Genomic DNA, 16209 nt, shown 5'->3' with positions numbered 1-16209 from the left:
TTAAAAAGCTGTTAAAAGGGAACAATAAAATCTGAAGTATCAGCAATTATTATAGTTCAAATTAAGAAACTCATCTCATAATCTTTATAGATTAAATATTTTTTCTTAACAACATTGGAGCCACCACCCAAAACTATTACACAAAGAAATCTACCACATTTTTTATCTCCCCTAACAAATTTTTATTTCCCCTTTAGTTTACTATGACTTATTTGAGTGAATATTTTACATTTTTCCTTCACAGAGGCTTTAGATATATGGTTATAAATACAGAGCTTAAAGCAAGATCCAGGCAAATCTTAGTGAGTTAAGTAGATGATCCACTTGGACTGCAATCATATCACTTTACTGGCTAATTAGCAGAGTAACTATTTCCTCTTTGAGCTTTCAAGAATTGAAACCTGATAATGTATTCCAAAATATTCGCTTTGAGTGCTGTTGTCTAAATCTGAAAATTGTGATTTTTATCCTGGTATATATCTTTTACTGTGACAACAAGGAAAAAAAATTGCACTCCTAATTTCCAATTGCGGCTGAGACCCAGTCAAACCTAAAATGTTGAAGTACGATAGTTTAGAGTGCTTAAAAGCAATATTCCATTAGAGTCAGGGTCCCAAAGCAAGGAAACACCAACAACAGAAACTAGATTTAGATGGCAGACCCCTACAAATAAGTAGATTCAAACTAAATGTGGACTAATTTATACATATGAATGGATAGTGTTCTTACCTTATTTGACCCCTCTAAGTCCTGACTTCATGCTTTTGCCCTGATTTCATGGTATAGTGAGAAAACAAGTGAATTCCCATAGCAAGAATCCTCAGTAGAATTCTCTTCTTTTGACTTTCTGAAGTGCACATTTTGACATTGTTAACAGAAACAGTCTATCTGCTTTCAGTGATCCTTATGGTCACCCATAGAACAAATAGATATAATACTAGATGGAAAGTAGCTGAAGCAAATTATAATATTTTAGTACTGCTATGTTATGTGGTATTCTGATCAATGTAACTAATTAATAACATAATAGCCCTTATAAAACACTGTGGTACTGTAAATTACAAGTGTGGTACTTATTACCAACCATGTGAATATAAGTTGTAGTTATTAGTCTAATCCCATTAATTCAAATCTTAATTGGAGTCATCAATGGTTGAAAAAGGATGGCTCTCATGCGGTAACCACAGATACTGAAATTGTTAGGTGATTCATTATTATGAAAAATATATAATATTTTATAATGCTTTTTATACTTTATAATGTAATGCTTGCCCTAGTAAAACAAACCTTTAAATACTTCAGAACCCCTCATTTACACAGTGACAATTGATTACAGTAGTCCCTTTCATTATTATCACTTCTAAACGTATTTTCAAAGATATTTTATTAAGGATTTCTTAAGTAACTTTAGATACTTTAACATTATATTGCAATTCTTTTGAAAATATTCTTTACTTTAGACATTCGGGAAGTCAAACTGACCTTGCACTTAGTCTGTGATATAAGTAACATTTTTCATTTCAGTACCTGAGAACTGTTTGAAAAGCACATCCCTCTAATTATAGCTATTTTAATTAGCATCCTAACAAGAGTATCAACTCTAGGATTGTAGCAGATTTAGTATCCACGAAGCACATAATAAATAGTCGGTTTCTTAGTTATGGAATGAATGAACAAATGGCCAGTTTACACTTCCTTCTTTGAAATCCATGCTTAAATAACTTATCTTGAGTTTGCAGTTGATTTTAAATAACCTCTTTGAAAGTGTCACCCAACCTTGTTATGTCTCCTTTCTTTTTTTTTAATAGAGTTCTTTTTTTATTAAAGTTTATTTATTTATTTTGAGAGAGAGAGCAGGGGAAGGGCAGAGATAAAGGGAGAGGGAGAATCCCAAGCAGGCTCCACACTGCCAGCACTGAGTCCGATGCAAGGCTCGATCTCATGAACCATCAGATCATGACCTGAGGCGAAATCAAGAGTCTGACGTTTAACTGACTGAGCCATCAGGCGCCCTTGTTATGTGTCTTTTCTAAGACCTCATCCATTAGGCTATTTCTCTAAAGAATTACAGTAGTTCAAAAAGAAAGGAATTTCAAAATACTATCAATATTTGCTAGTGGATTTATCAAGTCTTTACCTAAGCTCACTGAATTTTATAAGCACCCAAAAGTCATAGGAAAATTAGAACCACAAATGTTGGAGAAAAATTCTGTTGGTAACAGAGCCTATATGACACTGATTTCAGAAGATAAAAGGTGTGTTTCATTCTTTGTTGTTGTTTGCTTCCAAAATTATTTTCTTATATGTTGTCTAGATACTTGAATGCTATCAAACTAACCCTTCCTGAAAATGAGTAATGTATAAGCTGCATTTATTTTATTTCATGTAATTAGTCTAGCTACAAACTGAAACCTGAAGTATATCTGTATGTGTATGTGTATATATTTCTACCTCTGAAAAGAGTAATAATCCTGTATTTTCAATTTATAAGCCACTAGTAATTCATTCTATCACATCATCTGTATAGTTATCTCTTAATTTCTCAGCATGCTGATATGCAGCACAGGGTTGCAAGTATTGTTAAAAGGTAGATAAATGTTATCTGCCCAGTTCCTTTTACCCATTTTCTGTTATCTCAAAAAAGCTATTGTATTAGTATAGCAAGATCTTTGCATTGCAAATACATTCTGACTATTATGCAGTCCTTTCCTTTGGGTATTTTTTATTTATGTTTGCAAATGTTGTAGTCTAGATAAAGTCGGGCTACTCACCAGCCCTGGTCCAGGGTAACTACTTTGCCTTGTACCCTTTAAACAGTGAGAGCCTGGAGAGCTCTTCATGGCCCTTGCACAGGTCTGTTGAGTTTCCACTTATCAGACATCACTAGTACATTGGTATGAATCCTCTTTCTTGAACCATTTACCCTTTAACTTTTCATTTGAGTTGAATTATATAAAGGTTACATTATTTAGCAAAACTCAACTGAATATTTAAGGTTTAGGTTTATAGTGTCCTTCTTTATTTTAAAAAAAATTTTTTTTAACGTTTATTTATTTTTGAGACAGAGAGAGACAGAGCATGAATGGGGGAGGGTCAGAGAGAGAGGGAGACACAGAATCCGAAACAGGCTCCAGGCTCTGAGCCGTCAGCACAGAGCCCCACGCAGGGCTCGAACTCACGGACTGCGAGATCATGACCTGAGCCGAAGTCGGCCGCTTAACCGACTGAGCCACCCAGGCGCCCCTATAGTGTCCTTCTTTAAAAATAAGTGCTTTTTTCCCTAATTCTAGATTGTGTTTTAGGAAAAATGAATAGTATTAAATCTTTCAGTTCTGTTTTCTTCCATATTCTTTCTTAGATACAATAAATGCTTGACTTCACCTCCTCTTTTTCTTTGTATGTGTTTGAAAATGTTCTGACTGTATGTAATTAAAAGTCATTTCAACTTTGTTCCTTTTGATTTTTTGGTATCATTGAATGCTTTAACAAAATTGCTTAGGTCTTCTATATTTTATTTTTATATTTAATATAGTATTTATTTAAGGGATTTAATTATGTTCTAAATCCATCTATAAGCATAATAGCCTTCTGTTGTATTATGATTTCTAATACAAATTTATTTGTGCCATATTAGCAGCTTTTGAATTCTTTTTCCCCTTGTGTTTATTCAAAACAGCTCTACCCATCTGTTAGTTTTCTACTTCAAATATTTTTTTTCAAAAATGTTGGGCAACCCAGTCTCAATTATTTATGGAAATGGTAGACAGTGATAATAATATGAACACAATATGAGGTAGTCAAGTGAAGATTTAGAGCAATCCTCAAGTCTTATTTAGTTGAAATTCATCAAACCTTTTGCCACATGTGAATGATAAGAAGTAAAATAAATTAGCCCTAATTTCATCTTTTTTGTTGCAGTCAGTCCTTTAGCAAAGCTGGGGATAAAAAATGCAAGTAAGTGAAAGGAAAAAGGAATGCCAGGCAATGTTCTAAATACTTTCCATATTTTAACTTTCTTAATCATGATGAACTCTGTGAGGTTCGTGCTGTTACTATCCCTGTACTATAGGGAGGATAGGAAACGAAGGCTTCATAATTTGCTCCATGGCTCGTAAATGGTAAAGCCAGTACACAGACCCAGGCAGTATGACTCCAGTGCACATTCCCCTTCTTTAAACATAAATCACAACCCTTATGATCAAATATAATACTATTTAATTCCTTCTTCCTCTATCCTTTGCCCTCCTCTCTCAATCTCACCCTTAAGCACTTCCTTACTGTATTTCTTTGTGTCCTCAGATAGATCTGTACTCATATTAAGTTTCATCACAGGGGTTTCTGGGACATCCATCAGGTGAGATACTCTAGTCAGAAGCACATTTTGTGGAGGTGTCCATGTCCTTTTCCTAATAATCTTGATGCTTTCCTCCCTAGTGAATGACTGGTCTATGTAACACACGCACTTGTCAACAAGTTCACAGCCGCCTTCAAAGTCTGGACTAGAGACAGACCTAGGCATCTAATTTCTCAGGTCCCTTTCTCAGAGGTACTGGCTGTCCCAGTGCTTTTAGGTCCCTAGCATAAAGCACACTTAACACCAAGTCTTACCACACTCAGGGAGAGAAGTGTTTACAATCCCTTCTTTCTTTCCACTGTGGTTCCTTGCCTAAGACCAGAGAAGAGGAGTGTTGGGAACTCTGAGGGATCCCTTATCCCTTCTAGAGATCCTTTATAAGAATGTCAGAGTGAAGTTAGGAGGGTAAAGTGCAGGTGCAGAAGTATCACTTAGGAGTCATTGTTTATTAGGTCCATATGTTGATGTAAATAGGTTAGATGGAAATAGGGATTGTCCTTTCTAGCCTTCATCCTAATTGGCTACCTACTATAATATGCAATATTATTTCCTTCTTAGATTTAAACATTTGAGACCTCCTCCCCTTTGTCTTACTTTATTAGATAGTTCCATTCCAAGATTTAAAATCTCCTTTTTAAGGAAATTTGTATTCCCATGTATCAGATTTAACATTTCTACATCTTTCATAAGGTAGTGCTTTGTAAAAATATCTGTATAGTCTTTTAACACATTAGCTCTAATGTTAGAAAGCTGTTTTCTTTAAAAAGAAAATTAATCTGAACGCATTGCTTTATTCTATATTTTCTCCTCAAGTTCTTTATTTAGTCAAAATCACTCAAGAACAAATACCCAGTTATTTAGCCTTGCCATCTTGTCCTATTTCCCTCAGCAGTGATTTCTCCTTTATAGTCCTCTTGATTCTGTGTCTACAAGATCTTGATTTTAAACATTTTTAACCTTTCTTTTGTATAGAGTTATCTGTCATATTACATAACATCAGCTATTTAATCCTCAGTTTTGATGCTTCCAGTAAATGTGTGCTAATTCATTTTTAACTAACTTTTTAACAAAGGAAACGATTCCTCCTTATTTTTCTAATAGCTCACTAATAATGTTTTTGCTTCATATGCATTCAGCTGTGCTCTGTATGGACTTAGAAGCCAGTTTAGATCACATTTTACTTATTTTCAGTAAGGTGTTCATGTACATGGAATGCAAATACTCTGATCTCTACTTAACCATTGTTAGGCCTCCAGTGACAACCATCATGTATTTCCTCACTAATTTAAATATTTTCTTTGCTCTACACACACAAATTTCAAGACCAACTAAAGGCTATAGCTTTCTTTTCAATCAGAATCTCCATTATAAATTAAACATTAGGAAGCTGACATACATTTTGAATGCCCACAGGTGTACAATCCTGTGAATAACCAAGGGAAGTCATTGCAATATAAGGAGTCAATGGTACCTAGTGGAAATAGCCCTAGCCTATTCTAGCTGAAGTAAGAGAATGAGATTCAGAGTGCCAGCTCTGCCATTTACTGGCTCTGTGACTGAATAAGTCCCTTAACTTCACTGTGAGTCTGAAGTGAGGAAGATTATAAAATCTACCTAGAATTATTATAAATAGGAATGGCTTGTAGAATTTAAAAATTACTGTAAACTACATAGTACTATATAAATGTAAAATTTTATTCCTCAGAATTGTAACACAAAAAAGTATAATGCTCACCCTATTATCCTTCATTCTTTTTGTAACTTTTATCAATTCAATAAATTAACTGACCATCCAGCACATGCTGGGTACTGTTCTAAGCCATATGAATAGACCAGTAAAAGAGGAAATCAAGGCCCCTGTACTGAAAGAACTTATATTCTAGAGGTTGAAGACAGAAAGTAAACATGAAGACAAATAATAAAATACAATTAAATTATATAGAGGTTAGGGTTTTCTCACCCTCTGTGTGACCATAAGAGGCCCTTTTAAGCCCAGTTTCCCCATCTGTTAGTAAATAAGGATGATAATAAGTCATCTACCATCTAAGAGTATGGTTGTGATATAGTAGATATGGAACTATTTTATAGACTTTACAAAATGTTGTTGCTATTTTATTGATTTAAAAAATGCTTTAGCACTCAGTGATGAGGTAAAAAGGGAAATCACTTATCAGTAGAAAAGGAAATCACAGTTGAAAATATAAAGATCACGTATCAAAACTTATGGGATGAAGATAATATGGTGGGATTAGCTTATTTGAACTCACCCACCTCTGAGAACAGATAGAAAAGCTGGTCAAAATATTAAGATATATTTTTGAAGGCATCAGAGAGTTACTCAGGCAATGGAGAAGAATGGGTCTCAGTTCCAAGAAGAAATGGTGAGTTCAACATTTGGAGCCAGTTTTCCCCTAGAAATGATTCCAGTAGTATTATCTGTCTGCCAATTCTTAAAAAGGTCACTGAAAGGCTAAGAATCTGGGCAGAGCTCTTGAGAGACTCATGGAGCTATTAGGATAAAATCTAGAATTTGGGGCCAGTCAAGGAAAGGAAGATTCTGATAAAACCAGCAGGCATTAGGTTGGGATCTTAACAGATTACTCCCTAAAAGTGAGGATGAACCAGAAATAGGCACCCCTAGGGACTGAAGCCCAGATTTGAATCATCTCAATTCCTGATTGAATTAAAATGATTTCAAGATTGCTAGTGCCTCTAGCCAATTACCAAAGCAGATATAAATCCTTTCTGGAAGGAGATAACATTATCCTAAGCCCCCAAATTATCTTTACAGCTCTTTCTATATGACATCCATTAAAAATAACCAAGCATATGAGAAAATAAGACAAGATGAAGAAACATGAGAAACAAGAGGACAAGAGAAACAACAGTCAGCAGGAACAGATTCACAAAGGATCAAGATAATGAAGTTGTTAGATGCAAATCTTAACATTACTCTGCTTAATTTGTTCATGAAAATAAAAGACAATACTGATCATTTCTGGTCGTAATTGGAAACTCTTAAAGAATTTAAAGAGTAAATTGAACTGAAAAGTACATTAACTGAAATCAAGAACTTAAGGCTTAAGTTCCAGCTCTGCAGAGCAGAAAAAAGAATTAGAGAACTGAAAGATTAGAAGAAAACATCTTGAATGAAGCAGTGAAAAACAACAGGATGTAAAATACAGGTAAAAGACATAAGGAATAGGATGAAAAGATTCACAGTGACTATACTTGCAGTCCCAGAAAAAGAAAGAGATTTAGGATAAGTAGTATGTGACAGGAAATGGCTGCGAAGTTTCCAAAACTATCAAAAGACTCCAAGCTACAAACTAATGAAATGCTACAAACTCCAAACCAGGTACATACAGTAGAACCTCACCTAGGCACATTACATTAAAAGTTATATAGCAGCACTGTCAACAATAGCCAAAGTATGGAAAGAGCCCAAATGTCCATCGATGGATGAAGGATGAATGGATAAAGAAGATGTGGTGTGTACACACACACACACACACACACACACACACACACACACAAAATGGAGTGTTACTCGGCAATCAAAAAGAATGAAATCTTACCATTTGCAACTACATGGATGGAACTGGAGGGTATTATGCTAAGTGAAATCAGTCAGAGAAAGACAAAAATCATATAACTTCACTCATATGAGGACTTCAAGAGACAAAACAGATGAACATAAGGGAAGGGAAACAAAAATTATATAAAAACAGGGAGGGGGACAAAACAGAAGAGACTCATAAATATGGAGAACAAACTGAGGGTTACTGGAGGGGTTGTGGGAGGGGGGATGGGCTAAACGGGTAAGGGGCACTAAGGAATCTACTTCTGGAATCATTGTTGCATTATATGCTAACTAATTTGGATGTAAATTTAAAAACATAAAAAATTAAATTATAAAAAAACACACACACAAAAAAAGTTATAAAAACCGGGGCTCCTGGATTGCTCAGTCAGTTAAGCATCTAACTCTTGATTTTCACTCAGGTCATGATCGCAGGGTCGTGGGAGCAAGCCTTGTGTTAGGCGTGCTGAGCATGGAGCCTGCTTAAGATTCTCTCTCTCCTTCTCTCTCTGCCCCTCCCCTGCTCGCACACGTGCATGTGCTCACTCTGTCTCAAAAAAATACAAATAAATAAAAATAAAGTTATAAAAATGAAAGACAAAAGCATCTTAAAACAGCTGAGAAAATAAATTATATTCAGAGTAGCAAATACTAGACCAGAGCTGATTTCTAAACAGAAACATTTAAGAAGGCATACTTAGACCAACACCTGGTAGAATGACACCTCTCAAATTTTTGAAAGAAAAATCTGCCAATTTACACTTCTAAACCTAGGAAAATATCCTTCGAGAATGAAGGTGCAAAGTTGAATCACTAGGTTGTATACTTGAAGTTAATGTAACATTGTGTGTCAGCTATACTTTAAGAAAAACAACTCATTAACTAAATAGATATTTTTGTTTTTATAAAAAAAAAAAAGAGTGAAGGTGCAGTAAAGACATAGGCAAAAACTGAGTGAAACTGTCACTAGTAGACCCTTCACTAAAGGAAATATTAATGAAAAAAAAATGAAAGCTAGCTGTCCTCCCACTTGCTAGAGATATAAACAATATAAACATTTTGTTAGATATTGTGGCTGTTTGACAGTAGAGACATGTGAAATAGTAAATGGTGTTAGGGGAATCTGATATAAAGTAAGCATTACACATTATTCATAGGTATGAAAGGAAGCGTATACTTCTATACCCTAAATATTTTGAATCACAGACTTTCTGGTAATAGAAAGATTTCCTTCTTTCTCGTGGCTGAATAACATTCCATTAATATTCCCGAACATTCCATTAATATTCCTGTGTGTGCGTGAGTGTGTGTGCGCGCGCTCGCACGCCCATCTTTAGCTATTCATCTGCTGATGGGTATTTTGTTGTTTCCCATATCTTGGTTATTGGAAATAATGCTGCAGTGAACAAGGGGGTGCAGATATTTTTTTGAATTAGTTTAGTTATTTTTTTTTCATATAAATGCCCAGAAGTAGAATTGCTGGATTATATGGTAGTTCTATTTTTAAGTTTTTGAGCCACTTTTATATACTGTTTTCCATAGTGGTTGTACCAATTTACATTCTGACCAACAGTACACAAGGGTTCCCTTTTCTCTATAGCTTCATCAACATTTGTTATCTCATCTTTTTGATGATAGCCATACTAACAGGTATGAAGTGAAAACTCATAGTGGTTTTGATTTGCATTTCCCTAATAATCAGTGACGTTGAGCCTGTTGACCATTTGGATGTCTTCTTTGGGAAAAAATGTCAGTTGAGTTCCTCTGCCCATTTTTAAATCAGATTGTTTTTCTCTTATTGAGTTGTAAGAGTTCTTTATTTATATGTTTTATGTATTAACCACTTATCCAGTATATGGTCTGCAAATATTTTCTCTCATTCTGTAGGTTGCCTTTTCATTTTGTTGATTATTTATTCTGGGCAGAAGCTTTTGAATTTGACACAGTCCCACTAACTGATTTTAGTTTTTGTTTATACTTTGGATGTCCTATCCAAAATTATTGCCAACACCATATATATATATATATGTCATATATTTATGATTATTATATCTTCTTGATGAATTGACCTATTTATCTTTATATAATGGCCTTCTTTTTTTCTTAATACCATTTTTGGCTTAAAGTCTATTTTTTTCTGATATAAGTATAGCTACTCCTGCTTTCTTTTGGTTTTCACTTGCGTGGAATATCATTTTCTGCCCCTTCACTTTGAGCCTGTATATGTCCTTGAATCTGAAGTGAGTCTCTTATAGGTACTATATAGTTGGATCTTTTCTTTTTTTTTTTAATCTGTCCACTCTGTGGTTTTTGATTGGTGAGTTCAGTACATTTGCATTTAGAGTAATTACAGATTTCCCCTGCTATCTGAAAGCAGAGCATTCCTATGAAATCTTTCATAAGCCAAAATGGTGTAAAGCAAATCAGTTACCTAATATATATGGGACATTTTTGGAGTATTCCCAGACCTCTTTTCTGATACTTTAGGACATCTTGCTAAGAGATACACAGAATCAATTGAGATAAAGCACAGATGCTCACAGACATAGTTCAAAGCTGTGGCTGCTTGATGCTTAAATGCTGAGTATAGTTCCTGGGGCAGGATCTTGGCAGTGCCGTTCTTGCTGCTTGGGGTATGTGCTGCCTCTACAGTAGCTCACTGTAAAACAAACATAGAGTGCTATTTTTGCTTTCTGCCTTTTTTCGTAAAAGTGAAAATCCTCTTAGGATTTCTTATGGTTACTGAAAATAGGTACTAACATAGGTCTTTTGTAAAAGTGAAGTGGCATAATACAAACTTCAACTTTTGAAAAGGAAGAGATATCTAGATTGCTATGTAAGGACTTACTAATGCCATTGTATTAGTTGCTTTCTGGCTGTTTTATAGTTACATTGTTTCTTTTTCCTCTGTGATTTTCCATGGTGGTTTGCTCTGTTGCTCCTTTCTTTATCTTTTGTGAATCTACCGTAGCTTTTTGCTTTGTGGTTACCACGAGGCTTACATAAAACATCTTATAGATAAAATAGTCCATTTTAAGATGATAGCAACTTAACTTTGATCACATACAAAAGCTCAACCCTTTTAATATTCCCTTTTGTATTTTTTATGTCACCCTGTTACTTCCCTAATTTGTATTTTTGATGTCCCAGTTTATCACTTTTCATATTGTGTATTTGTCAAAAAAATATAGTAGCTAGTTATTTTTAATACTCTCTTCCTTTAACGTTTATACTGTAGTTAAGTGGTTGATACACTATCCTTTCTCAGAATTATAGTTTCCTAAATCTGTGTATTTACCTTTAACAGTGTGCTGTATACTTTCATATGTTTCATGCCACTAACATCTTTTTTTCAACTTGAAGAAGTTTTTAGCATTACTTTCAAGGCAAGGCTAATGGTGATGAACTCTCTTAGCTTTTGTTTGTCTAGGCAAGTCTTTATTTCTCCTTCATAGCTGAAGTACAACTTGATGTATAGAGTATTCTTGGCTGACCATTTTTTTCTTTTAAGACTTTGAATACGTCATTCTACTCTCTCCTAGCCTATAGGGTTTCTGCTGAGAAATCCACTGATAGCCTGATGGGTGTTCCTTTGTAGGTTACAATTTTTTCTTTTCTGGTTGCTTTTAGGATTCTCTCTTTCTCTTTGGTTTTTGACAGTTTCATTGCAATGTGTCTTTGAGATAATAAGCTGATCTATTAGCTTCATGAACATGAATGTCTAAGTCTCTCCCCAGGTTTGGGAAGTTCTCAGCTATTGTCTCTTTAAATAAACTTTCTGTCTCCATCTCTTCTTCTTCTGAAATCCCACTCTTCTAATAGTTGTATGTTTGATGAGGTCTGATTGATCATGTGGACTTTCTTCACTCTCTTTATTTTTATTTTTTTGTTCTTCTATTTAAGTTATTTCAAAGTTCCTAACCTCTCACTCCTTCTGTCCTACCATTCTATTCTGATATAGATGCTCTCTATTGCATTTTCTTTTTCATGTCATTCATTGATTTCCTCAACTCCAGAGTTTGTTTGGTTCTTTTTTGTGATTTCTGTCTCTTTCGTAAATTTCTTATTTTCCTGTATTCATTGAATTGTCTTTCTGTTTTCTTGTAGCTTGTTGAATTCCTCAGAATAGCTATTTTGAATTGATCGGCTAGACCACAAAATTTCATGCCTTTGAATTCAGTTATTGGAGGATTATTGGTATCTTCTGGTGATAAGATGTTTCATTGGTTTTTCATCTCCCTTATTGTTTTGTGCTACTGCTTTTGCATTGAAGTAGTAGATACCTGCTGAAATCTTAACTATGTACCTTCAGGTGGAAAATACTGTTTGTTGGTCCTGATATATGTGGGATTTTCTCTTACCTTGCATGAATACACCAGCTCTACACTTCTTGCTGTCTCTTGTGGCCCCTTGATTTTCTTCTGTCCTGATTTCCTCCTATCCTCCCCCCTAGTCATAGAGTTCCTGCCTCAGTACTCTGGGTGCTGCTGAAATGAAACAAGTTTCTCCAGCAGCATCCCACACAGATGGAGAAGCTGAGCACTCACTCACTGTTCTCCTTTTCCCCCACATGAAAGTCCCCTGCCATCAGTTCAGCTCCATGCTGTGTCACCTTTGGGGACCCCACAATGGCAGAGTGATACCACAAAAAAATAAGTGATTTTATCCACCTATTCATTCTGACACTTATTATTCAACAAGTTCTACTTCTTCTTAAGGCCAGTTCTTGATCATGGTAGTGACATGCCATCTACACAAAAGATATTTGTCTATTTATGGAGCCAAGAAGACCTACATCCAGTAGATCTAAAAAGTGTGTTTTGTAGGTATTAGCATGAAAAAAAAAAAGCCAAGAATTCTGATTTTATGATATTTACACTTCAAAATCAGTCTTTCGAAGCTCCACACCTACATCTTCTAATTTTAGAAGTAGTACTACAAGAGTGACTTTAAAGGACACTGTGCTGCAAAAATGATTCCTATGGTGCATATATGATTTCTGTCTATGGAATCAGAAGCTGAAGATGAATCAGTTAATACCATGCAAAGTCTTACACTACACTTCACTATGTTCTCAGAGAAATAAAACGGTATGACAAAGATCAATAGAACAGTTATAGCTAAAGCCTGCTTTTACACTATGTTTAAAAGATCTATGCTTATTTATCGAGGAGAAAACTGATGTTGAGTTGTATAAGCTGGCAACATTATCTACCTGTCAAGTTATCTTACATTTAATTTTTAACAGAAATAAGGAGATACATCTATTTGCTAAAGATCAAACACAGGCCAGTGTTCACATCAGGAAGACAAATTAGCAAGTACATGAATCAAGTTCTATTTATATAAGATGATGATGGCTTAGCATGAGTAAAACATTCTGCCTTGATCATAGTATCAGTATCTGGAAATAGTAATTACCTGTTAACAGAAAACAGATGAAATTCAAATAATTTTTGCAAATCATAATCGTTAACGTTAGTAAGGCTCAAGTCTTATCAATAACTTTAATGATGTCAGAATATGTTCACTATAGCAAATTACTATCTCTGTAAAAGAAATGTGACCAAAATCCAATTAGAGTGTGTAAATGTTTATCTCCTACAGCACACCTTATATAATCTGCCTCTGGCCATAAGATGTATGCCTATTACATACTCAGAGATAAATATTTTAAGGATATTAAATTATGGATTATATGTTATTCAGTACATACCATAAATAATGAAGTCAGACCTAGTTTCTAAATACAATATTTTATCCCAAAAATATTTTATCCCAAAACATACTTTTAGGCTTACTGGCAGACTAACAAACTTTAATCTTGCTCGTAGAGGTTCAGAATGGACATCCAAGAAGAATTGTAATACTAAAAAGTTTTACAATGAGTCAGCCTTGTTTCTTTATGCTATTAGAAATATATTTATGTGGGGTGCCCGGGTGGGTCAGTCAGTTAAGCATTGGATTTCAGCTCAGGTCATGTTGTTACAGTTTGCAAGTTCAGGCCCCGTGTCGGGCTCTGTGCTGACAGCTCAGAACCTGGAGCCTGCTTCGGATTCTGTGTCTCCCTCTCTCTCTGCCACTCCCCTGCTCATGCTCTGTCTCTATCTCTCTCTCAAAAATAAATAAAACATTAAAAAAAAAAGAAATGTATTTATGTGACTATTTTTACTGTAATTGGCCTATCTTGATGTGTGTGTATTTATTTATTTATTTATTTATTTATTTATTTAATTTTATTTTGCTGGTATCATGTGGTATTCTTTATTTTATGTTATGAATTGATAGGGAAAATTAGAGGATTAATATAACAAATGATGAAAATATTTTCTAAATTACAGCTGTTTAAACTTAATTTACTTGGTTTAAAATTAAGAAATAGAATGGAAAATGTTAAAGTAGTTTATGTGGGGCCTGATTATTTGTGCAAATTTAGTTTGATTAGATAACTAACCACTGTTTTAGAATAGAAAAAGCTGAGTTTATCTAAAATTATAACCTCAATTCTGGACATTTACACCTTATTATAAACAATTATTAATCCAAGATGATCAGCAGGACTAAATTGAGCACATCTCTGATGTCAAGAAAAAAGAATTATTCCCTGTCAAACTGAATAATAGGCATTGCACGGAGCAAGTGGGATTGAGGTAGAACTAAAATTTAGATTGTACTTGAGGAGACCTGACGTTCAAGAAACTGATGTAATAATGATCGTAATTCTAGACTGGAAAACAAAGCAGAAGTTAAGGCAAAGGATATGGACAATGTCACACTAGAACCCAAGCTTAAAAGATATGAGGCCATGGGGTGCCTGGGTGGCTCATTCGGTTGGGTGACCGACTGACTTGGATCATGATCTCATGGTTTGTGGGTTCGAGCCCCACATCGGGCTCTGCGCTGGCTGCCCAGAACCTGGAGCCCATTTCAGATTCTGTGTCTCCCTTTCTCTCTGCCCCTCCCCCACTCACATTCTGTCTCTCTTTACTTCAAAAATAAATAAACATTAAAAAAATTATTTTAACAAATTAAAAAAATAAAGATATGAGGCCATGGAACAAGACTGTACCTCTGAGGGAAACATATGAAATGCTCCTGCTAGCCTGAAGAGGCAGTGTATTACCAAGTCTTTTGCTTTGTGAGTCAAAAGACCCTTTGTGTACCTTTTGCTTAAAACAGAACTAGTCTCAGGGTGTTGCCAGTGAAGGCAAGTCGGCAGTGTGCTCCATATTTGGGTAACAGACTTTCCGATACTGAAGAGACTGCTAAGAGACATTGGGAATGATAGAAATTGTTGGAATGAGGGGCACCTGGGTGGCTCAGTTGGTTGAGCCTCTGTCTTTAGCTCAGGATATGATCTTACGGTTCGTGGGTTCGAGCCCCACGTCAGGCTCTGTGCTGACAGCTCAGAGCCTGGAGCCTGCTTCAGTTTCTGTGTCTCCCTCTCTCCTGCCCCTCCCCTGCACATGCTCTGTCTTTATCTCTCTCTCAAAAATAAATAAACATTGAAAAAACAAATTGAAAAGAAAAGAAAATGTTGGAATGAGAGTAAAGAAGGTCAGTCATGTTGTTGAGTCCTGTCCAACTGTCACTGCTTGTGATTTGGACCAAGTCTTGCTGTAGTGCTGCTGACCAAGACAGAATAAAGCACCATAGTAATAATATGCTTATTAGTCTTCAGAGCCAAAACACACTAAACATTTTCAGGAAAATCCCACCTTAGGGTTGTTGATGTGAAAAGACAAAATACCCGTTTATGTAAACAAAGAATAAGAAATATACTCTGCAAACCACCATTAAGTAAGCATCAAAATATAGATCAATGAAAAGAAAAATTTGTGTGACAATGACATTCTAGATATCCCAACTAATTTTTATCGTATTTAGTTTTACCCAATCTTTGTTTCTACCCATCATATTCATAGATGATTTTTTCAATCAAGCGGATTTTTAAATCCAGATTGTTTTATAATTCCAGGGTGAAATTGCTTTATTAATTATCTTTTTGAGAACATTGAGGCAGAAATGCTACTGACCAGCATCTACTTTGAGGATTGAAAAGAACGAGTCTTCTCTTTCTAAAAAACCTTGAAATAGCCTCTTGAAAAATATCTCCCCTCTGCATCCTTTCAACTTCTCTTTAGACCATCATGTGTCTAGCTTTTATATATATAAAAATATATATATAATATATGTATTATATATATTATATATGTATATACACACACATACATTAAGAAATATATTATACTTTGCAACCCAGTGCATATTT

The sequence above is a fragment of the Panthera tigris genome, chromosome C2 (genome assembly GCF_018350195.1).
Source record: "Panthera tigris isolate Pti1 chromosome C2, P.tigris_Pti1_mat1.1, whole genome shotgun sequence".
Classification (NCBI taxonomy): Eukaryota; Metazoa; Chordata; class Mammalia; order Carnivora; family Felidae; genus Panthera; species Panthera tigris.
The sequence above is the reverse complement of the archived record's forward strand: the minus strand, read 5'-3'. Positions refer to the sequence as shown.